Genomic DNA, 23735 nt, shown 5'->3' with positions numbered 1-23735 from the left:
AGAAGATTGTTTTATGTTTTTTATATAATCCTCTAGCTCTTTTTGAAGTTGCGCTTCTATTAGCGTCATCTCTCAAAGGTTAAATGCTTTTTTATCAGGGATGTAAGCTTTTTTTCCGGCTCAGACTGTCACACTAAGACGAATTAGACCGAAGTCCCGGGCAATGTTCTAACATGTGGTTCTAATTAAGTCTTTCGCTCCTCTGTCAAAAGGTTTTAAGCAATAGATAAAATTAGGTGAAACTCGGGGTGTTTTGAATTAACTGTAACTGCTAGTCAGGAACCGTGAAAGATGCATAAAAAAAAAAAAGTGTGTGTGTGTGTGTGTGTGTGTGTGTGTTTGCGTTTTTTTTTTTGTTTTGCCGGACCCCGTCTGAAAAATGCTCTAGCATGTGGTTCTAATTCAGTCTTTCACGTCGTCGTCAAAAGACTTTTAGTACTGTTACAGCAGCTGGCATTTTAAGCAATAGGAAATATGACATGACTCTCGGTGTGTTTAGATTTTGCACATGCTCTTACCTCAAAGACTATCTGCTCATTGATCCGTGTTTTTAAGTCAAGGACTAGTCCGCCTCCTTGCTTTACAGATCATGATTTAATAACGCCCGAGGTCTTAAATAATGTCACTATATAGCCTGGGGCCAGCGAGCCGGGGTTGAGCTGCGGCTTGAAAAGCAGCTAATTTGACAACTAAGGTCTGGGTCTATTTCTGCGGTCGTGTGTGTGTGTGTGTGTGTGTGTGTGTGTACTTTTGTTTGCATGAGCTTGTAAATACGTATAGCGGTGCTTTCAAGTAATTTAATTTAAACCAATATAGGAAATGTGTTACAGCTGTTTGCATTTTTGTCTTCGCAGGAAGTGGCCGAGGCGGCAGACGCACTTTTATTCGACACTGCGCTTGAAGGCCCTAATCCTATCGCAGCCAGTCAAATTTGCGGCTTCAGCGCGCATGCTGGTAAGAATTAATTCTCTTTTCTACTGGTAGTATGTTCTACCATAGACCATGCTGATGTGCGCGTGCTTGTGCGTGTGTGTGTTTGTGTGTGTGTGTGTGCGCGTGCTTGTGCGTGTGTGTGTGTGTGTGTGTGTGTGTGTGCTTGTGTGTGTGTGTGTGTGTGTGTGTGCGTGCTTGCGCTGCCACTCTCAGTCTAGTTGTAGCACTGATGACTATTGAGGACTCTTCCGACTGTTCATTGCTTGAATTAAAATTGTGTTTTTTGCTCTTACTTAGATAAAACTGATGATGCAATCTCCATCCAGCACGTGCAGCAATCAAATACACAACAACCGGTTGTACAAAGGAGTTCAAGGTTGCCGCCTGACGATCTGAAAAGCAAAGGTCAGAAGCGTAAAGAAGCGAGGCGGCGAGGGCCACCACAAACATTGCCGGGTGGTTTTGGGGGGAGTACTGTTGGGGGGCCTCCATTGCATGAGTTTCCACCGGTGTCTGTAAATGGTGGCGGTTTGAGAAAGAGACACTCTGGCTGTAAAGAAAAGGGTGATCAAAAGCGCAATAGGAAAGCGAATGCTAATGATAACAATTCTGCTACTCTACAGACCTTCCAGGTTTCGAATTCAAACACGCCTACCCCTGGTTGCGTTCTCCCCAGCCGAAATTCAGAACAGATTCTAGGTGTCACAACGCACCCTTGCAGCGATACTCCGGTATTAGTGCACCCCCCACCTACTCCTACCCCCAAGTCTCACTCTCAACCATCAAAGAACTTGCATGCGCAACCAGCAAACGCCATTATTCCCCCCCCGATGAACAAGAAATAATTTCGCTGCTTGACGATGATGACTGTTGGGGGGAAAACGCGAATGTACCCGTTCAACAAAACAGATCAAAAGCAGGGCCAGCTGTACACAGCGAATGCTCCAAGAACCCACGCTCACAAGGGGGGTGTCACACAGATGTTACAATAGGAGGAGGACCCGCCATCACCAGTCCCCCAGTAAGGTTCGCACCAGGTGCTATTCACCATAATTTAAAGGCTGAAATTACCCACAGTGCTGCAGCAAACGGGGCGTCCGCAGCGGCGCTACAAGCTCCTAGACATAACCCCACACCACCCCTAAACATTACCGCAGTAACATCAGCATGCCACGATATTTTACCTTTAATAACAAACCTTAGGGGAAGCACTCTTAACACAGCATCTATCTGCGAAGCTATTATTTTTGCTTTAAGTAATCGTGATACAGTAGCTCAGATACAAGCCATTGAACGCATCAAAGCTGGCATCGTACGTATACAGCAAAATTTAGAGAAATCACTTTCAGCTGCTTTAGTAACTGCTCAAAATCAGCTCGAGTCCTCTGTCTCCTCGTGCGCCATAGATGATGTCCTAAGTGTCAAAAAATCACTTAACGTTGAGATAAAGACACCACTTGACCCCCGCAGTGGGGCTGCTGCTGCTGCTGTTAAAGCTTCACTTCCCAGCGACGCGGCTGTACTTCAGGCAATTTACGCCATTTTTCCCCTAATAAATACCCTAGAAGGATTAGGCTTGAACTCTGCACCCGTCAGTTCATCCGTTTTTAATGTTCTACGTGTACAGGAAGCTTCCGGACATATCGGCGGCATAACAGATGTCAAACTAGCAGTAGAGGACGTGATCCAAAATACTCAGACTTCGCTCGCATCTATTTTAGCAGATGCCCAAGCCAACCTTGATTCCTTGAGTCTCGACTCGGGAAACTGATAATGACCCCCAAAGAGCATAGGTCGCCGAGAAGGTCTGAAACTACAGTCGCCAAACGTAAAGAGAAATGGTTAGCCGCTAAAGTAGTCAGAAATCGGTTAGCCAAAAACCTAAAAAGAGCCAAAAACCATTTGAGAAATATACGCCGTAATATTCAAAGCAACAATGGGTATTTACCACCGAGCCCCACGCAGTTAGAGCAAACACCTCAGAGAACGGCTGTCGCTTGCGATAATTCTAGCATCAGTAACAACCCTGCGCCGGTGTTTTTAGAAAGCGTGCGACAATATCAAAGAGTTATCAAAAAATTTAGAGCTATAGAATTTTATGAAGAATTTCGTTTTGTCAATCTTCATCTCATAGATTCTATTAGACTGGCCCTAGAAGCGGTTATTAACTCTATCCAACTGCTGCTGGACCAAATGGCCCCAGACATAGGCCCCAACGATTATGTACAAATTCGCCTGAGCGGCGGTGGTCTGGCTAACTCTTTTTACACTCGCAGGCTACCGCATCACGACCTAGATGCCTCAGATTTCTTAAACAAAATTGTTGACATGATGAATAGCAATGCAGAGATTCTGGGGTCACAAAGTTTAACACTTGTTGTGACTGTGATAAAAAGTAGGGGCGGCGGTGCCAGACGGGCTCTAAATTCTGTATTGTTTACTAAGATCATTCAAAAGAAACGTCGATGGTTGATTGATTTGAACAACACAGCTGGAAATTTGTGCCTGGCGGGGTGTTTGGCAGGGTTATTGGCTCACGGTCAATCTACGGATAGAACGTTGACAGAGCAGGCACAGTTAATGCACGATGCCCTAAACATCCCCCCAGATACGGATGTCTCTTTGCAAGACATAGAAGCATTTGAAAATTACTTGGGTGTGACGATTAAAGTATTATATCACGAAGGCGGCTGGCGTTATTTCACCAGCGGTACCGCCAACAAATCTAAAATTCTGTTTGTTCTTTTACATGAAAGCCATTTTTACGGTGTGAAAGATATAAAAAAAATTCCTCGGCGCTAGGTATTACTGCGAATATTGCCATTCGGCCTATACCCACAAATACAATCACTCGTGCGCAGACTTCTGCAAAGCGTGCGTTACGAACGATTGCCATGACATTGCCAACGATCTCCAAAGGTGTCCGCGGTGTCGACTGTTTTGTCGTTCTTCGGAGTGTTTAGAGCGTCATCGTGCTTTAGCCGTGGCGGGGGAGGTGAGCTGTCTCAGCAAAAAGTTGTGTGATTCGTGCGGTCTCTACGGCCCCGAAAGTCATGAATGCGAAGGCCTTGAATGCGGTGTCTGTAAAGCCCGGGTGTTTTCATTTGATTCACATCTCTGCTTTATGAGCAGACTCAAACCACCGACCAAAACAAATGATTATATATTCTACGATATGGAGTGCCGTCAGGAAAATATCATTCACGAGCCAAATTATATTTTTGCCAGACATATTAATGGTGAGCCTACTTGGGAGTTTTCAGGTCCTACATGCGTCAATGATTTTATCAACACATTCATTACACCCCGATTTCAAAACTATAGTTTTCTAGCACATTTCTCTAAAGGATATGACTGTTATTTTGTAGTGAAAGCTCTAGTGCTTGAAAAGGTGGCAATGTCACTGATCACTCAGGGAGGAAAGCTCATGTGCGTTACAACCAAAGTACTCAATATCAGGTTTATAGACTCTATAAACTTTTTGCCCATGAAACTCAGTAAACTTCCACAGGCAATGGGTTTCCAAGAGTCTAAAGGGTATTTCCCGCATTACTTTAACACTTTGCAGAACCAAAAATACGTTGGTGCTATGCCCTCAGCAGAATTTTACGGTGTAAACTATATGTCACCCTCTGAGAAAACAGAATTTGTGTCCTGGTATGAATCGAACAAAGATCGGGAGTTTGATTTCCAGAAGGAGCTGTCTCATTACTGCCAACAAGATGTGAACATTTTAAGAGAGGCGTGTATCCGCTTTAGAGAAGGCGTCATTGCCATGTCTAGCAAGCAAATCTTGGTGAACCCGGGTCAGGCCAATGAGTATGCCTATGTTGACTTCATCGACCCCTTTCAGTACATCACTTTAGCTTCAGTCTGCTTGGCGATGTTCAGATTTTGTTTTTTAAAACCTTACACATTAGCGTTGCTACCTCGTGATAATTATCACAGACAGCAAAAGAGATTCTCAACACCCGCTATTCAATGGTTGATGTATTTGGAATACAGTGAAAAAATCACCATCCGTCACGCTTTGAGGGGCGGGGAGCTTAAAATTGGGTCCTATTTTTTAGATGGTTATGCCAATATTGACGGGGTCCCTACTGCCTTTGAATTTAATGGTTGCTTTTTTCACGGCTGTCCAATTTGTTACGCCGGAAACGATTTTAACAAGATGACCGGTTGTACATATGGTCAGTTGCTTAACCGCACAACTATTAAACAGGAGTTTTTAAAAAGACGCGGCTTCGATGTCAGAAGTATTTGGGAACACGCGTGGCGTGAGCAGTTAACATGTAATCTAGATCTGCAGACTTTTATCAAGGATCGTGACTTACCCGAGCCCTTGAAACCGCGTGATTCTCTCTACGGAGGACGAACCAACGCCGTTACTCTTTATCGAAAGGCCTCTGGTGATGAAAAGATTTTTTACTATGATTTTACCAGCTTATACCCCTTTGTTAACAAGACAAAAGTCTACCCTGTGGGACATCCTAAGATCCTTTATAAAGATTTTGGAGCCCCTCAAATGTATTTCGGTCTAATCAGATGTAGAATTCGTCCGCCTAGAGGACTTTTTTTCCCGGTGCTTCCTTACAGATTCGAGGGAAAACTACTATTTACCCTGTGCCGCTCCTGCACAGAAGCCAGACAGACCTTCCGGTGTGATCACTCTGATGACGAACGTGCTCTGACCGGCACCTGGTGCACTGTAGAAGTGAATGTAGCTCTGAAAAAAGGCTATGTGATAGATCGCATTTATGAGATATGGCATTTTGAAAATGTTTCTAGTGATCTGTTTACCGACTACATCAACTTGCACCTTAGAGACAAGCAAGAAGCTTCGGGTTACCCCCAGTGGTGTAGTGATAATGCCGAGAAACAGAAGTACCGGAGGGAATATTTTCAGAAAGAGGGTATTCGATTGCGCTCTAATAAAATCCATGTGAACCCCACTAAAAGACAGATTGCTAAACTGTTTCTCAACTCTCTATGGGGAAAACTGGGGCAGAGAGAAGACCGCTCAGAAACTACTCTAGTGACAGAGCCGGATGAATTTGATCAGTACTTTTTTACTTCCTACTGCGAGGTGTCATCTTGCGAGTTCATAGATGATGATACCGCTTGTGTGTGTTGGCGGTATACCAAAGAATATTACCCGCCTTCATGCAACGCTAACATATTTATTGCCAGTTTCACCACCGCTTATGCTAGATTGGAGTTGTACAAGCTCCTGGAGTTGCTTCAAGACCGCTGTCTTTACCACGACACAGACTCTGTGATTTTTGTGAGCAAAAAGGGCGATGTTAACCCTCCGGTGGGTGACTATCTGGGGGAACTCACTAGCGAAACACCTCCAGATGAACACATCACAGAGTTTGTTTCAGCCGGCCCCAAAACCTACGGTTACCGCTTATCAGGCGGTAAAATCTGCTTGAAGGTGAAGGGGATCACCCTCAATGTTCAGAACCGCGAAAAAGTAAATTTTCAAAACTTAAAAGAGCTGGTCACTCAATATGCCAAGCACGCCGAAAGAGGTGAATGTGTTCCAGAAGATGAAAGCTTAGTAGTGCAGCACCCCTGCATTGTGAGAATTAAAAAACGTTGGGATATTGAGACACGCCCGCTTCGCAAAACGTTGAGGGTTGTATATGATAAGCGCGTTCTTAAAGAGGACTATAAAACCCTGCCCTACGGCTTTTAAGAGTTATGCAGCCTCTGTGTAAACACGGGGCTAGCGAGAAAAAGGACTTTCCGCTTTTGGTGTGTATAGTTTATTAGAGGTTGTTTAAAGTATGGATATTAGATTGCAACATCCGTTCTCATGCATCCTCGCAGGTCCTTCCAATTCTGGTAAAAGTTACTTTGTAAAAAAACTTTTGGAAAATGCGCATCAAATGCTGACCCAGCCACCCACCAACGTAGTGTGGGCCTATTCCTGTTGGCAGCGGCTCTATCAAGAACTCGCGCTAAAGCTTCCACACCTCAAATTTGTCGAGGGGCTCCCCGCCGCCTTAAATGATGACATTTTATTTCCACCCTCTAGTGTTAATATGTTAATTGTAGATGATCTAATGGCCTCTGCTTGTGACAGCGGTGAAATTGAAAAAGCTTTTACTCAGTATGTTCACCATCGTAATCTTAGCATTTTATACATTGTGCAAAACGTCTTCTGCCAAGGTAAGAGCTCACGAACCATCGCTCTGAACACCAAGTACATGGTGCTTTTCAAAAACCCCCGAGACAAGCTTCAAATAACGACTCTAGCCAGACAGATGTACCCGGGTCGCTCTAGTTTCTTTCTAGAAGCCTTTGAGGACGCCACTCAGAGCCCCTATGGGTATCTTTTTGTAGATTTAAACGCCGGCACGCCGGAGGATTACAGATTAAGGACCGGGCTTTTCCCACCGGATTTTCCTGTTGCTTATACTCTAAAAAAGTCCTACCCGGCTATAAAAAGAAGATAAATAAAAAGCAGCGCTCCAGTTTAGAGCTCCAACACACTCATGACCATGTCCAGCCGGATAGCGCGCAATCTAGCTCTTTTAAGACTGTTGGTTTCATCATCCCCACAACAAAGGAAAGCTCTTCTATGCTCCGCGTCTGACGATTTAGTAGCAGCGATATCGGAGATAGCCCTAAATACCTTGAAGGGCAATGTCCCTTTGAGTCCTCAACAGATCCGAGTGCTTAAAAAGAAAAGTAATCTTGTTAAAAAACTGAGCAATAAGAGGATCTCTATTAAAACAAAAAAAAGTCTTGTCAAGCAGTCTGGGGGCTTCATAGGATCGCTGCTAGGCATTGCTATCCCGCTTCTCTCGGGCCTGCTGCGCCGCCGGTGATGGCTCACATTGAAAAAATGTATCTCGTTCCTAAACATCAGATAGACAGAATGCGGAGTCCCCCAAGCGCTGATACCGATATTAGAAAATCAGCCACGGATCTGTGGACGCTGAGATGCGCGAAATTCTTCATCGTAGTGATTTACCGGTGCACGAGAAAGCTAAGCTTTATACCGCTATCCTTCAAAAGTATCTGAACTTTGTCCATCATGGTAAAATGGAAAAAGAGGGCCTGACTTTATTCATGCCTGAAAGTCAAGAGCCACCCGTTTCACCGGTCAGAGAGCCAGAATCACATGCCTTTAATCTTGTTAATGAAATCCTTGACAACGTTAACCCCCGGCACAAAAAGAAAGCAGAATTACTTCTTAATAAAATTCATCAAAATAAAGACATCGCTTTCTGGAATGATAAGGGGGAACTTCTTTATAAAGGTAATGTTATACGTGGTTCAAACCTGCATGATTTGATCAGAGGCGCCACCCAAACACACTCTTTTGCAAATAATAAAGCGCCTGTCGGTTGGGATGCCTTCATGCAGAGCCTAGCAGAACTGAACATTCCGACATCGGTGCTAGGAAATGGTGGTCATCGTATCCACTTAGAAGATTTAAAGAACAACGCCGTTGCACCATTTGTTATCCCTTCTCCCCCCGCATCACCATTTTCACTGACCCCTCGAAGAGCACCGACGCTTGCCCTCCGTGATACCGCTGACAATGCTCACGAACCCGTAACAACACACGGCCAAGCACTCCCGCCAAAAAAAAGAAAACACTTCGCGAGATTGCCATGGTTGTCTGTTTAGCACCCGTGACTTATAATAGAGACCTATGCTTTTTACTGGGTAGCTAAATATTTTTTTATGTAAATACCTCATCTGTATCACAACATATAGTTTTTGTATAATTTTATGCCCGGTGGCCATACTGCGTATTACTGGTTGATGGTAATACGCTATGGTTTCTTGATTTTTATGTACATCATTTTATTTTCAGTGTTGATACTGTGATTTATATGCCAAGGTGCATAATGTATTTGCTAACTACGGCTACCTCATTATTCAACTATAAGCTTAAATATGTGAATTCTATATTTATATATGTATTATCGCTATCCGTGATTATTATAAGTTAACAACGATAAGCTGTGATTCCTCTTTTAAAAAATGTATGTAACTTCCGCATATTTGATATCTGCTGTTGATACTGTGATTCATATGTCTTGGGTTATAATGTATTTGAGAACTACCGCTACCTCACTATTCAACTATAAGCTTGACTATGTGTTTTCTATACTTTACAAATGTTTTATAGCTATCTGTGATTATTACCGGGTACCAAAAATATGCTGTGATTCCTTTTTTAATGTAACTTCCGCAGATTTTATGTGTGCTGTTGATTCTGTGATTTATATGTCTTGAGGAATAATGTATTTAAGAACTTCCGCTGTTGTCAGCTAGATGTAATTCCATATAATGAAACTGTAATTACATAAAATGTGATTTTCTGTTATGTAAAACATGGTTTCAATTAAATTGTAAATATTGACCCGAAATAAAACTTCTCCGAGCTTTCATTTTACATTTAATAAAAGCAATTTGTTCTAAAACGCGTTATTATTCTTTTCAATAATGTGATGATGGGAAATGTATAAAATATCATTTTAATTCGTAGCTGCACCCCATATATCCGATTACTGAGCCCCCATAAACATGCCTAAAGCAAGACATGCCCGGGCATGCCTGGTCGATTTATACGTACTGAGCCCCCATAAACATGCCTAAAGCAAGACATGCCCGGGCATGCCTGGTCGTTTTACACGCTTTATGATTTCATCGCCGTATCATTTTATAAGCCTTGATTCACAAATCCTAACTTATCGTTTTATACGCTTTTTTTTTTTTTTTTTTTTATTTCATCGCCGTATCATTTTATAAGCCATGATTCACAAAATAACGACCTATAAAACAATAAAATGCTATAATCTTATCAATACGTTATAAGGACCGATTAAAACCCCGATTAAAATCAGACTTGGAACGCGTCCAATATAGACACACGGACCAAAGGGGCGTGGTCAAAGGGGCGTGGCCACCTGTCAAAAAATACATGGTGACGAGTAGAATACAACCTATACTACTGGCATATTAACCCTCTGCGCTACTTAATTGTGAGAGTGAAAACTGTCAATAGACAAAACTCTGACCTCTCTCCAGTGGGACCATTAATCACCCCACTTATCTCTGACTTAGCAAGTCTCGCTGTGCTGGGAAAATAAAGGCTTCTTTGTACCTACTGCCACTGTCAAGCTTGAATATTAAAGCCTTTGCATTAAGAGATCAGCAAAACTGCTAGTTTAGTTAGCCCTGCATTTACAGCACAGACAACTTTAGTGTAAGCATTCTCTTAATGAACATTTTTAATGTCAAGAGCGGATTACTAAATTAATATCTGACTTACCTGGTCTCTTGATAGTCAGAATGATCGACTGAAATTGAGCCATGCTGCACTGCAGCCTCAACCTGTGCCACCTGCTCTTAAAATGAGACTCACGCTGGCGTGGTGAGTCCAGGTCACAAGTTGGGCTCTGCCTGGGCAGGGCACAGTAACAGTATATGTCGAGGTCAGGGTGCTGCAGCGCAAAGTACAGCGTTGCGGCGTGCGGTGCACCCAGGTCGCGGTACGAGCAGCGGCTTGGTGGCGGCGTCAGATGGCATCGTCGGTGAGAGCAGGGTCGCGGTGCGAAGTGAATGCGGTGCTTGTTGTGGTGCTGGCAGGTCGCAGTGCAAGCAGCGTCGTCGTCGTTGCTGAAGCGCTGTTATCGGCTGACGAACTGGAGTCGATGGCGCCTGTGTCGTTAGGCCAAAACTGTGGTGCGGGATTAGGGCGATGCTTCGTGTAACTTTCCGAGCGGTGCCCTCAAACCATGGTGCAAGCAGCGGCGTAGATTTTGGTGTGGAGCGGCGCCTTCGGGGATACCAAGGCGTAGTCGTGAAGCAAGGCAGTGCTGAGTGTGGAGCTGACAGGTCGCGGTACGAGCAGCGGCTCGGTGGCGGCGTCAGCAGGCATCGTGGGTGAGCCTAGGCTCACGGTGCGGGGTTGCGGCGGTGCACTTTGCGGTGCCTTCAGGACACGGAGTTGGCAGCTGTGTCGTAGACGGCGTCGGGTTGCTTTTTTTCTCTGTTCCAGCACAAAACACACAGTTTCCAGTGCTGAGGGCTGAAGAGCTTGAAGTCTTTGCTGTTCCTGAGACTTCTTGAACAGAGGGCAAGCCCTACCTCAAGCCCTTGGAGAAACTCACAAAAGTAGATTGCATAAAGTTCAGTCCAGTCCTTTCACTGCCCAAGACAGAAGCAGTCACTACAGGCCAACACAGCAAAGCACACAGCAAAGTGGTAGTTCCTCCTCACAGCTTCACCAGCTCTTCTTCTTGGCAGTCTTCTTGATCCCAAAGAGTTCTAAAGTTCAGGGGTCTGGGCCCCAATATTTATATCCCAAAATCCTTTGATCTCTTAGGCAGTGAGTGTCTGTGCCCAGCCAGAACCAGTCCTGCTTCTTCTGGTGTGATTTCCTGGCAGGAGGTGGAGACGGCATGGTCAGAGGCAGACCAGGCGCTTTGAGGTGCAAGGAAATCTCCTCCCCCTTCCCCAATTGCAGCCCAGGCCTATTCAGCCCTTTCATGACCCACCTAGACTATCTGGAGCCCCTCCTGCTCCCCAGCCTTCTGTTATCCAAAAGCCAGACAGGCAATCCACATTCCAACAGAGGCACACAGGATGACTGAGCAAGAAAATACCTACTTTTTAAAAGTGGTATTTTCAAACACAGAATGTAAAAAATCACCTTCACGAAAAGGTGCCTCTTTAGATTCTGAGTTCAGGCATACTAAACGTTATTTTCCTACTAAATTCCCCAGGCCAGGTTTGTTTATAAGATGTTATAAACAAACTCCCCATTCCATCCTATGGGGAACAGGAAACCTTGCAATGGCGAAAAATGAAATTGGCCGTAATACCCTATTAGGACATGCCACACACACCAGGGCATGTCCTACCTTTCACATACACTGCACCCGGCCCACAGGGGTACCATGGACCTACCTTAGGGGTGGCTGCATGTAAGAAAAGGGAAGGTGAGGGACTGGCAAGTGGGTGCACTGGCCAAGTCGACATGGCAGTTACAAACTGTGCGCAGACTCCACAATGGCGGGTCTGAGTTACCTTTTCAGGGCTACTCACGTGGGTGGCACAATCAGTGCTGCAGGCCCACTAGTAGCATTTGATTCACAGGCTCTGGCACACTCAGTGCACTTTACTAGGGACTGACAAGTAAATCAAATATGCAATCATGGAAACACCAATCCATAACACAATTTACCACAGGAGCACTTGCACTTTACCACTGATCAGCAGTGAGAAAAGTGCGCAGACACACTATGTCAGCAAAAACAGAGTCAAAACCGGAAGGTCAGAAATCAAAAACTCAGGGGAAACACGCCAAAAGATACCAAGTCTATCAAGCTTATAGCTGCAGGCTCGCCCCCAAGACTGCTGGAAGCAGTGTGCACAGCGCGCTGCCACTCGAGCTGGCAAAAGAATCAGTTAAAGTATTATTTAAAACTGTTCTTGATCTCTCCTCCGCGCGTCCGGTTCTATTACAGCCCAGTCAGGAACTCTGCGAAAAGATCACCACATTTGTTCTGAATAAAGTTGAAGTGATCTTTTCTGCTTTAAATGGACCTATGGCAATAGGAAGCGACCGGGATAAGGATGATCTGGGGCGGAGTAACGCCTCTATTGTAGTCCTCGAGAAATTTGAGTACCTACCTTTAAATCAAGTACGCTGTCTTCTGGAAACGGCTAGATTTGGTTCACCTTATGACCCCTGTCCGGTGGCCATTGCTAAACTTGCAGTAGAACCACTTAGTATGGCTCTTACACCAGTTTTTAATTCCATGATTGATACCGGGTGTTTTCCTAGGCTTTGGAAAAGGGCGTCAATTTTACCCCTTCTAAAAAAGCCCAATCTAGACCCGGTCGACCCCTCAAATTTTCGCCCAATATCTAGGCTCCCTCTACCAGCTAAAATGATAGAAAAGGCATTAAATACACAATTGGAGGCTTTTCTTCATAGAACCCAGGCATTGGATTCAACCCAATATGGCTTCAGAAGTGGCTATAGCATGGAGTCAGCCCTTTTGAAGACCACGGACGAGATCAGGAAGGTTGTTGATCTGGGTGGAAGGGCCGCCCTGATATTATTAGATCTGTCCGCAGCCTTTGACATGGTCCACCATGAGCTTTTGGTGGACCGGTTAAGGTCATGCGGACTTCAGGGCAAGGCCTTGAATCTTATAAAATCCTTCCTTACTGATAGATCTCAAGTGGTCTCCATGGGTGAGCACTGTTCAAGGCCATTTGTGCTGCCCTGTGGGGTTCCACAGGGATCCTCATTGAGCCCGACCCTGTTTAATGTCTATGTTTCATCCCTGGCCCCTATTATTAAGACCTTGGGCTTTGATCTTACATCCTATTCCAATGATACCCAAATTGTGGTATCTCTTCGGCCAGGATTGGAGGGGGGCATGGAAAACTGCTTTCATGAATGCATGATGACAGTGGCTGGATGGCAGAAAACTGCTTGAAGCTAAATTCTGATAAAACAGGGGTGATAATTTTCGGAAATATCCCCAATTTTTGGAATGCAAATTGGTGGCCTGTTACTATGGGGAAACTCCCTGCCCCGGTTCAGGAAGTAAAAAATTTGGGAGTAATTGTCGATGATAAATTGAATTTGGGAGCCCAAATTAATTCTGTTTCTTCTTCTACAGCCTTTGTCTTGAGGACGGTGAAAAAGATTCTGCCGTTCTTGCCAGCAGGGAGTCAGAAAACAGTGGTCACTGCCCTTGTGCTGTCAAAGCTTGACTACTGTAATGGCCTCTACTTAAATATTCAGGAACGTTTCTTGAATAAATTGCAAAGGCTTCAAAATGCAGCCGCCAGACTACTTACCGGGGTCCCTAAATTTGCAGCTATTTCCAAGGAAATTCTAAAGTTACACTGGCTCCCGATTAGGAAGAGGGTACTCTTTAAATCTTTGAGCACCGTTTTTAAAGCACTTCATGGGGTTGGTCCAGAATATTTACAGAATCAATTTAAGTGGTATACACCCACAAGAAATTTACGCTCTTCAGGTGCTAAAATGGTGACTGTCCCGAAGATAAAAAGGTCTCCTGGGGAGGCCGAAGATTTGTATTCGGAGCAGCTAAGGCGTGGAATGATCTTCCGGCTCAGCTTAGAAATGCACCGGATCTGTTGTCTTTTAGAAGGGCGCTGAAGACTTGGTTGTTTAACCATTAGAATTTCTCCACTGCTATTTAATAGTCTGACTCTTCTTGGTAACGGCCAGTAGGAAAGGTAACTAGCGCCAGGACACCCCAGGGTAACCGTTGCGCTTTACAAATTAATTAACATAACATAACATAACTCAACAGAGACCAGCTTTAGTTTCAGTAGTTAGTAAGGTGGATGGTTACTTAGCACTGCTGACGAGGAGCTATTATGCGTGACTTCACATTTCAGTGCAGTGATGGGACCACCACACTGAAATGCGTTAAACTAACGCATGATGCGTGATACTTGGCAGGGCTGGAGCAGGAGGGGGCTTATGGGCAGTGAAAAGAGAGAACATTGCGAACTGTTAGAGCTACTTTAAAGACAATGTGATGTAAATTAAGCAACAGTTTTGAGAACTTCAAAACAAAGGAGAGAAGAGAGTATGTGTGTTTGTGTTTTTTCTGTGTGCATTTACAAATCTTAGGTGAAATCTGACAGCCACCTCACCGACTCGACTGACAGCACCTGTACCCAACTATTTAGAAGAGAATACATTTATTAGGGGGGCCTAACACCCCAAATGCCCCCCCTGCCTAAAGTTACTCCCTTGCTTGTGATGGTTCAAGTCACCTGTAATCAACTGTCCAAGTGCATAAAAAAAAGTATGGGAACTGTGTTCATGAGTAAAAATGGGGCAGCGTCAGTGAGCCTGGGGGCTGGGTCAAAGGTGTGACTAAAAAGGACAAACTATTCTGTAACTATTTTGTTGGTCTTTCACCTTCAGGTAAGTGCATTGTAAAGCAGGCACCTTAAATTAAAATAGAAATGCAAGTTAAACTAATCAGTGGAAAATTACCTATTTTACACTATGCTCTGGTGGTTAATTCAATCACTGCAGATGTGTGTATGTGTGACCAGAGAGCCACAGAATTGAATGAATGAATGAATGAATGAATGAATGAATGAATGAATGAATGAAATAGGTATTTATAGAGCGCAGCGTTCACTCCAAGGAGCATCTTGGCGCTATGTGACAGAGACTGAGTGGAAGATAGGAGGGAAAAAGGGGAAAGTGCAGAAAGGATGAATGCAGAAGGATCAGATTAGTGCTAAGATTTCCTGATCTGAGGTGCTGAAGATCCAAGTTTTTAATAGCTTTCTGAACATGGGTTCGTTGTTGGTGTGTCTTATCTGGGTGGGCAGGTGATTCCAAGCTTTTGCTCCTAGTGTGGCTATGGTTTTTCCTCCTCGGGTTTTCAGTTTGAAGTGGGGGTTGATGAGCAAATTCTCATTGGAAGACCGCAAAGCTCGTTTAGTTTTGTACGGTCCAAGATTATTTCTCAGATAGTGTGGCCCACTACCAGTGGTGGCTTTATAGGTGATGGTTAGGATCTTGAATAAGATCCTTTTATGAATTGGTAGCCAGTGGAGGGTTTTTAGGGCATCAGTCGAGGATGACCGTTTGGGGAGACCTAGTACCAGCCTGGCGGCGGCATTTTGAATCTCCTGTAATCGTTTTATCACCATGTTTTTTGTTCCTGCATATAGACCATTGCCATAATCGAGGCGAGATAAAATCAGGGCCACTGCAACCGTTTTTCTAGCGTGCAGGGGTAGTAGATCAACAAATTTTCTCAACATTCTTATGATTTGGAAACAGGTACCTGCAACTGTGAGTGCCTGTTTGTGGAAGGAAAGCGTGGGGTCAAATTTGAAACCTAGATTTTTGGCTGTGTCCACTGTGGAGGGCGGTGGGTCTGAATTTCTGGGCCACCACAGGGTAGGGTTAAAGTTGTTAGCTTTTCCAAACAACATAATCTCTGTCTTGGAGCTGTTACACCTGAGATGGTTTGACTCCATCCATTTCATGACTGAGGTGAGGCAGTGATGACATTTTTCTTCTGCCGCGGTGGAGTTTTTATCCAGGGTCAGAATCAATTGGGTGTCGTCTGCGTAGCTGATTGCTTCAATGTCAAAGGAGTCAATCAGTGTGAGCAGTGGGGACATGTATAAGTTAAAAAGGGTCGGACTAAGGGAGGATTCCTGTGGGACCCCTGAGGACAGTTGTTTCCCTGTGGATTTATACCTACCTAGAGTGACGACCTGGTTCCTGTTTCTAAGGAATGCGGTTAACCATTCATGGGCTTTCTCAGTTATTCCTAATTGTTTCAGTCTATTTATCAGGATGTTGTAGGAGACCGTATCAAAGGCCGCAGAGAGATCCAACAGAATCAGCACTGCCTCTTTACCCCGATCTAGAGCCCATTTCAAGGTGTCTGTGGTGTGGAGCAGTGCCGATTCTGTTGAATGCCCCGCTCTGAAACCTGATTGCTTGGAGTGAAGGCAGTTGGCACTTTCCAAGAACTCGTTTAGCTGATTGTTCACCAATTTTTCCGCTATTTTACTCAGACATGGGAGAAGAGAGATGGGTCTTAGGTTGGAGAGTACGGTGGGGTCTGATAGTTTCTTTTTTTGGAGGGGTTTGACTGCGGCTGTTTTCCAAAGATCAGGGATTTTTGCTGTTTCGAAGGTAGAGTTAATAATTTGATTTATGACCGGGTTCACAATCTCAATTAATGCGTGAAGGATTTTAGGCGGGCAAGGATCGAAAGGGGATCCTGATTTACATGACAGGATGGCCTTCTTAGAGTCGTCTAGGCTAATTTCTTTGAAACAATTGAGTTCTGCTTTTGAACCTGGGTTAAGGGCAGGGGGGTCTTGGGCTATGCAAGCAGAGAAATTGTTTTTTAGCTCATTTATTTTGTTTTCGAAGTACTCTTCGATGTCGTCACACAGTTCTTGTGAAGGGGGTATTTCCAAGTCTAGGATAGCAGGGTGAGTAAAAGATTTAACTATAGAAAAAATAGATTTTTAGTTGTCATCTGCCCTTTCAATAAGGTGCGTATAGTGCTTCTTTTTTTCCACTCTTATTTGTAGGTGGTAGGAGTTTAACCCTAATCTAAAGAATTTCAGGTCTTCTGTTTTGTAGTGATTTCTCCATATTTTCTCTAGGTTCCTGCACTTATCTTTCATGGTTTTTAGTTGGGGTGTGAACCAGGGAGCTGACTTTCGTTTTGCGTTCTTGCCCTTCTTCCATGGTGCAAGTGTATTAGCTATTGATAGCATCCATTCATTGAACAGAGTATTGTCCGTGTCTGGATCATTTGTGAGGGTCGGTTTGGTGGATTCTGCTAGATGTGATAGATTGGGACTGGCTAGCCTGTTTTTCCAGTTGCGGACAAGGGGGGTGGTGGTGTCATGCCCTTTTATAGGTCCATTTTCATAACATATATTAAAAGGCACCAGTTTGTGGTCGGTCCAGGCAAGGGTAGAGGGGGGGGGGGGTGTTGTTATGTTGGTAGCATTAGAACATATCCCGTCGAGGGTATGCCCGGCTTGATGGGTAGGGCCTTTATTATGGATTTTTAGCCAGAGGGAGTTGGTAATTTCCCTGAAATTGAATCCTGGTATGGGCGTAACACAGGCTCCGGAGCCCCTGTGGTGCGGGGGGGCCCTCGGGCTGGTGGGGGCCCCCTCAGCACAGTACTCAGGCCTGATAGCTCTGAATTAAATCCGGAGCGGGGGCCCCTCTGTGCACCTTGCAGGGGGGGACCTTCAACTTTCGTTACGCCACTGAATCCTGGTTGGTGCAGTGAGGAATAGTGAGATATATTTTCAGTGCCTCAAATTCCCAGTCTCTCACAGAAAGCACTGTGACTATGTAAGCCATTATTTCAAAGTTGCATTGCACACACTATAAGACAGGCTGCCACAAAATGCACAAAAACATTTAGGATAAAAAGTGCTTCCAAAATACAGATTTTAGTAATAGGCAGACTGTACTTAGTGTAAACATTTTTTATTGCAGTCCATTAAAAGCACATAGTCCACAGCTTCCCTAGCAAAACCCTTACAGTACCTCTCAAAAAGAGCACATCTTTGTCATCAGGAAGCTTGAAGTGAATTTAATCAATTAACGCCAATGCCATCTTCCAAGCAGCATTTACATGTGTAGATTAGTTAATTGCACACATTTACATTTCTTTCGGGGAGCAGGCACCCTGGCAAGAAGGCTTGCCTCTTGTTTAGTAGTCTCTCTGCCTTCCCAGCACAGTAGACTCCTTCCTTTCCACTTCAGATGAGGAATCTGACCTGATGGAATTAACTGTCCTGCAACTGTTGTCTTTTAATAAAAAAGTAGGGAAACTGATTTTGTTAAATCAAAAAAGTATGGGCACACCGGGCCTCGCCAATGCCACCCACTATGACCTCTGTCTGTAATAAAGAAACAATATACCTGCTCAACTTTATAAAATTATTAATGTTGAGTTCTGACATCACAATGGCTTTTGCTACAGCCAGCAGCCAGGGTGGAAGGCAGGTCATGGAGCATTACAGCTCATTTTTCTTTTTTCTGAAAATGTTCTATTGAAAGAAATAGTGATCAGCACAAAGGAGATATTTATGGCAACATGTTTGGTTTTTCCATGCTATGGGTCACTGAAAGAAGATAGAATCCATGCACGTTTCTATGCAATCTAAGCTACAGTATTTTTTTAACCTGACAACTGATTCTAATATCCTTTTAAAACATTACTAACTGCAATCAGGAGTGTTTAATTTCTCAATAAACATTCAGTTTTTACTCTTCTTACACGAGATTAACATGAAAGAGCAATACACTAAGGATTTAAGAGGTTTATGGGAAGCGTGATGGAGTGATCATGTATGATAAGTAATAACAGGCCCTCAGCCATACATTTAAAGGATATTGCAAGCCACGTCGGAGTTTCATGATTTTATAAATGAACTCATCCTTCTTCCTCATTCCTCTAAATCATGTGTACTCGCAAACATTTTCCCAGGGGCCACAAGTTTGGTCTGTGGCGTGATCGAGGGCCGCATTGATGCCAGCAAGGTGGGAGTATGGAAGGGGGATATAAGGACGGCGTAGGGAAAACAAAGCATGTACACAGTGTTGAGAGTGAATCATGGATTTATGTTGAGTAAATAATTCCATAGCAACCTCTGAATTAAACCCTTGTGCCACTCTTGCGTCACTTTTAACATAGGAAAAGTGACGCAAAAGTGGCGCAAGGGGCTTGTAAATTTGCCCCTCAGTGTCTAGAAAAGTCATAGATCTGACAATGCCATCTTATGCTGTTTCTGAGTCGCTCTCCATCCACCATGCACCCTGGTCTAAGCCTTCTCTGCTTGTTATTGCTACCTTTGATGAGTCAAGTGTACCCTGGAAATAACTTGATTATTGAGTTGCATTCAAATAAAATCTTAGGCCTCACAGTCTTACTATGTCTTTAGTCTCTTACCTGTAAACATTGGGAGTGCTTAGAAACAGGCTCAGTTGAGGTAGAGAGTTCTATAAAAAACTTTTTATGATGCTCTGGTTGCGCAGGCCTCCCAATCCCATCCATGAGGTGACGCAAAGTCACCCTGTGTGGCTTTGCATGGCTTCATAAATATGGAGCAGGGCAAGCCAGCGCAAAGCGCTGCCTTGCCTTATCACTACATCAAAGAGGCATTCCATTAGCATTGTGGTGGGTTTACTCACACAACACCCATGGGTTTTGACACTTTTCTAGATATAGAAGGATCTGTAAACCTGGGAATGCATCAAAAATGTCGGCCTCCCCAGGGGAGGTGTAAAGAGGACAAATAACTTTTAAATCTCCTCTTTGCATTCTGCAGCACACATAGAAAGAGGAAAATGCCTCCATGGATTGCTTTTGTGCAGGAAGGTTGATTAAACTCTTTTTTGCTTGATTAACAAAAACCATTGCAATTAAAACATCTCAAGAAAAAAACAGTATATAAAACATTATCACATTCCTATAGATAGTAGGCACCTATAAAACAAAGCTATAATTACTGGCCTCACCACAATCATAGACCCATTTGTAAGTTTCTGTGTAAAGCAACCATACAAATATCTTCAACAATGTATAATTGCATTCATAGTTATACATTACAATCCAATTAACCTTATAAATCATCATTTAAAATTATTCTATAAAATCTATTAAAACATAGACTGGATCATTATACATGAAAGTGCAGAAGTGCAGTAAAAATGTATTCCATTGTGCAAACAAGATGTAAAAGTGCATCAGTATCTTCCATTGTGCAGACAGGCTATAAAGGTGCATCAGTATCTTTATTATTTGAGTTTCTAATAGATTACCATAGCAGCGTAGACAATAAATCTTTCTAGAAGCTATAATGTGCAAAAATAAGCAATTAAAATGTATTCCTGTATTCATTATTTCTCCAAAGATCATTTAATTTCATTATAATATGCCTTAAGCAATCAATCCCAAACATTTTTCAACAGTAGTTAAAAACTTTATCAATTGACATAGAAGCGGAATCGACTCACCAGATAGACTTAAAATAAGAGCCTGACATGCAGATCTTACCCCAAACGTTAAGAACAGCGTTTTTAAAAACATGCAACGTATTTTCAGCAAATTTGGGCGCACACATACTACATGCAATAAAGATTCATGTGGCCATCCACAAAATCTACAGTCGGTACTAGGCCACTGCTGAATCCAAGTCGGCGTGCCCTCCTTAGTTGGGTTTAATCCCAATCTAATTTTTAAAAACGTTTTTTTATTGAAGCCGAAAAGTGGGCATTTAGGTGTGGCTGAATACGCAGAGACTGAAATGAGTCAATCACAGTCCATGCATGAGTTTTTGCAGCCAAGACAGTATTGTCTGCATTAAAAGAGTTAATTTTGATTTGTTTTTTTTAGGATTAATTTATAATTAGGCATAATCAATTCATTAAGCCTGATCTGTAAGCCAATTTCATGTAAACAAGTTGTAATTTAGGATCTCCACGTAGCAGTATAAACAGATGTAGTTATTTCAAGCCAACAGTTGTTCGCTAAAGAGGCTGGGTTGGACTAAAACATAGAGTACAAAGAGGACAAATAACCTTTAAATCTCCTTCTTGCATTCTGCAGCACACATAGAAAGAGGAAAACACCTCCATGGATTGCTTTTGTGCAGGAAGGTGTCCCTTCCTGCACAAAAACAATCCTGCCAACAATGCAGACACCCTTGTACCATGGTGCAAGGGTGCCAGTGTTGGCACTAAGCACCAATGTGTGTGCCGTCGCAGGCATAAAGGACAGGAATGCACCATATATTATCATTCTACGCATTCACGCCCTTTCCTTTTGACTCAGGGCAGCATAGCAAAGTGACTTGCTGCCAGCCCTGCCCTGCATCCAAAACGTTTAAATGAAGCCTGGAATGGATAAGCACATCAGGCATGGACACATTAACCCAACCTGACTGCTACAATGCAGGCTACCTTGCACCATGATGCCACTGTGGCTAACTTGGGTCCATGCACACTAATCTGGACTGTAAACCAATGGAATGTAATGGGATTGTCAGAGGAGAAAGTGAACACCTGGGAGGGGGATAGGTGTGGGGCATGTGGAGGATTAACAGATACAAACAGGCCAAGAGTCGTGTATAGTAAAATGCTTGAAACTACATAGCAAGCAGCAGTCCCAACGTGAGGGTTGAGAGCACACAGGCGTCAGCTCCCAGTGTAGGGAGCTGCCAAACTCCTGTCATGACCAAAATCAGACTGGGTGTGCGGGTGAAGGCAAGCAATGCACACCAGAAGACCATGTGTGGGGAAACAAAGATGGTGTGTGGCCCTGAGGGGCTCCTGGTAGTGCAGTACATTGTAAGTGCTGGCTGAACATGTCGAACTGGCACTTTGTCTGAATAGTGAGACACTGCATAGCAAGGGGGTGAGGTGGGATATGTGTGCTGCATGGTAGCCTGACCAAGACACATGCACTGCTGTGTTAGACAGCCTCACACTTGTGTCGCAGCTGAAAAGGTATGACCGAGAAGAGGCCATTGTGGAAGCACATCCTACTTTTGATATGGACCTGGGTGAAGATGTTGAACATGGCAGGAGGGAGCCAGAAGGCTAAATGTCGTACCATGCCACATATGTCAAAGTAAGGGGATGTGGAACAGGCATTTGTCAAGGTATAGAATGAACTAGTTTGCCACCACAATGAGCAGTAGTCAGGGGTGGTTGAAAGCTGAGGTGGATGGGCACAGCTGTGTTGCATACCTGGGTAGGTACATGTCACCAATTCCAGCACTAGCACCATGTCTGTTTCGGCTCATCCCATAGCCCTCAAAAACAGCCAGCCCTTTCAGTCCTTTGGAAATAGTCATGCAAATTGTTGATGCTGTAGGCACATGAGAGTCACTTTATTATCTGGGAGCTATCAATGTGTGGTTATAATTTGAGTTCTTGGCTGTAGGAGGCTGGCTTAGTATATGGTGCACACTTATGTAAGTGAAGCACCATGCACTAATTCAGACAACCTTTGTGGTGATTTTAGTGGTCTTAGACAACCATAGAAAGCTCCCTAAGTGGTAGCTGTGGAGAACAGCCTTCAGGCTTAGTCCAGAAGGACTGTAAAGCAGCCTGTGTTACCAGTACTAATTATATAGTGTAGGTTAAATGAAAAAGAACCACACAGTGTAGTTAAAAATATGTATTTATTATAAACACTCACTAACACTTTGCAATATCCCCTCTCTGGAGATGTAATCACAATACACACAATACCTCTGTAATAGAGCACGTAAGTAGCACAAATACACAGGGGTCTCCAGGGGGAGACCAAACCATGTACTAATAAAGTGGAATGCGAACCACGACCTAAGTCGAGACTAGGCCCAGAAGATGTAGAAGAGCTGGGGACCCAAGGAACCACCTAAGGTAAGTACCCCGGAGCCCCACGGAGGTTGTGCGTGCTCAAACAAGTCAATGGGGAAGTTGCGGTTGCAGTTTTCAAGAAGAAGGACCCTTCCCAGAAGACCCTGAGGAAACCCAGTGGATAATGGAAGGTTGGAGAGTCACCCCACCCGTGGATACCCCAGGGACCAGGATACCCACACCTGGCAAGCCGACTGCATAAGTGCAAAGAGATGTTAGAAACCGCCGTGGAGCACAATGGAGTACTTCAATAAAGATGCCTCTGGTGAAGAATGTGAAAGAGTTTGGTGGAACCCAAGGGTGGATTCAGCAAAAAAGGTACCTGCAGGCAGAGGGGACCGAGTCTATGCCACTCGTGACCAGGAGGCATGGAAGACGAATGCCCACCGATGTCAGAAGATGCAGGAGATTTGACTTTGACCTTGGCGTTGTAGCTGTGCAGACCAGGCGATGCTGTGGAAGACCAGGTGCCGTTCACGAGCTGTTCCACGTCGGATGTCAAGAGCCAGGGGTTCGGTGTCCGGCAGGAGCAGCAACAAGCCCTGGCAGCGGCAACAAATGTGGCAAATGAAAAAGGTGCAGTGTTGGGACCAGCGAGGTTCAAGGGACTCACCATAATCAGGTAAGTCAGAGTAGGCCCCAAGTAAACAGGGGAGCCACTGGAGCCAAAGAAGACCCTCAAGAGGACCCACAGGCCGGAGGCACAGGAGTTGCAAGACGACCTCGAGCAGCTCACCAATGATGCAGGCCCAGGGTGCAGAGAATGTGGTGAGGAAAAAGATCTTGGTAGCAAGATATGTGGGAGGATGGAGCTTTTTGGAGCCCGAAGATCTCTGGTGAA

The sequence above is a fragment of the Triturus cristatus genome, chromosome 4_2 (genome assembly GCF_964204655.1).
Source record: "Triturus cristatus chromosome 4_2, aTriCri1.1, whole genome shotgun sequence".
NCBI classification, from domain to species: Eukaryota; Metazoa; Chordata; class Amphibia; order Caudata; family Salamandridae; genus Triturus; species Triturus cristatus.
Note: the sequence above shows the minus strand (reverse complement) of the source record.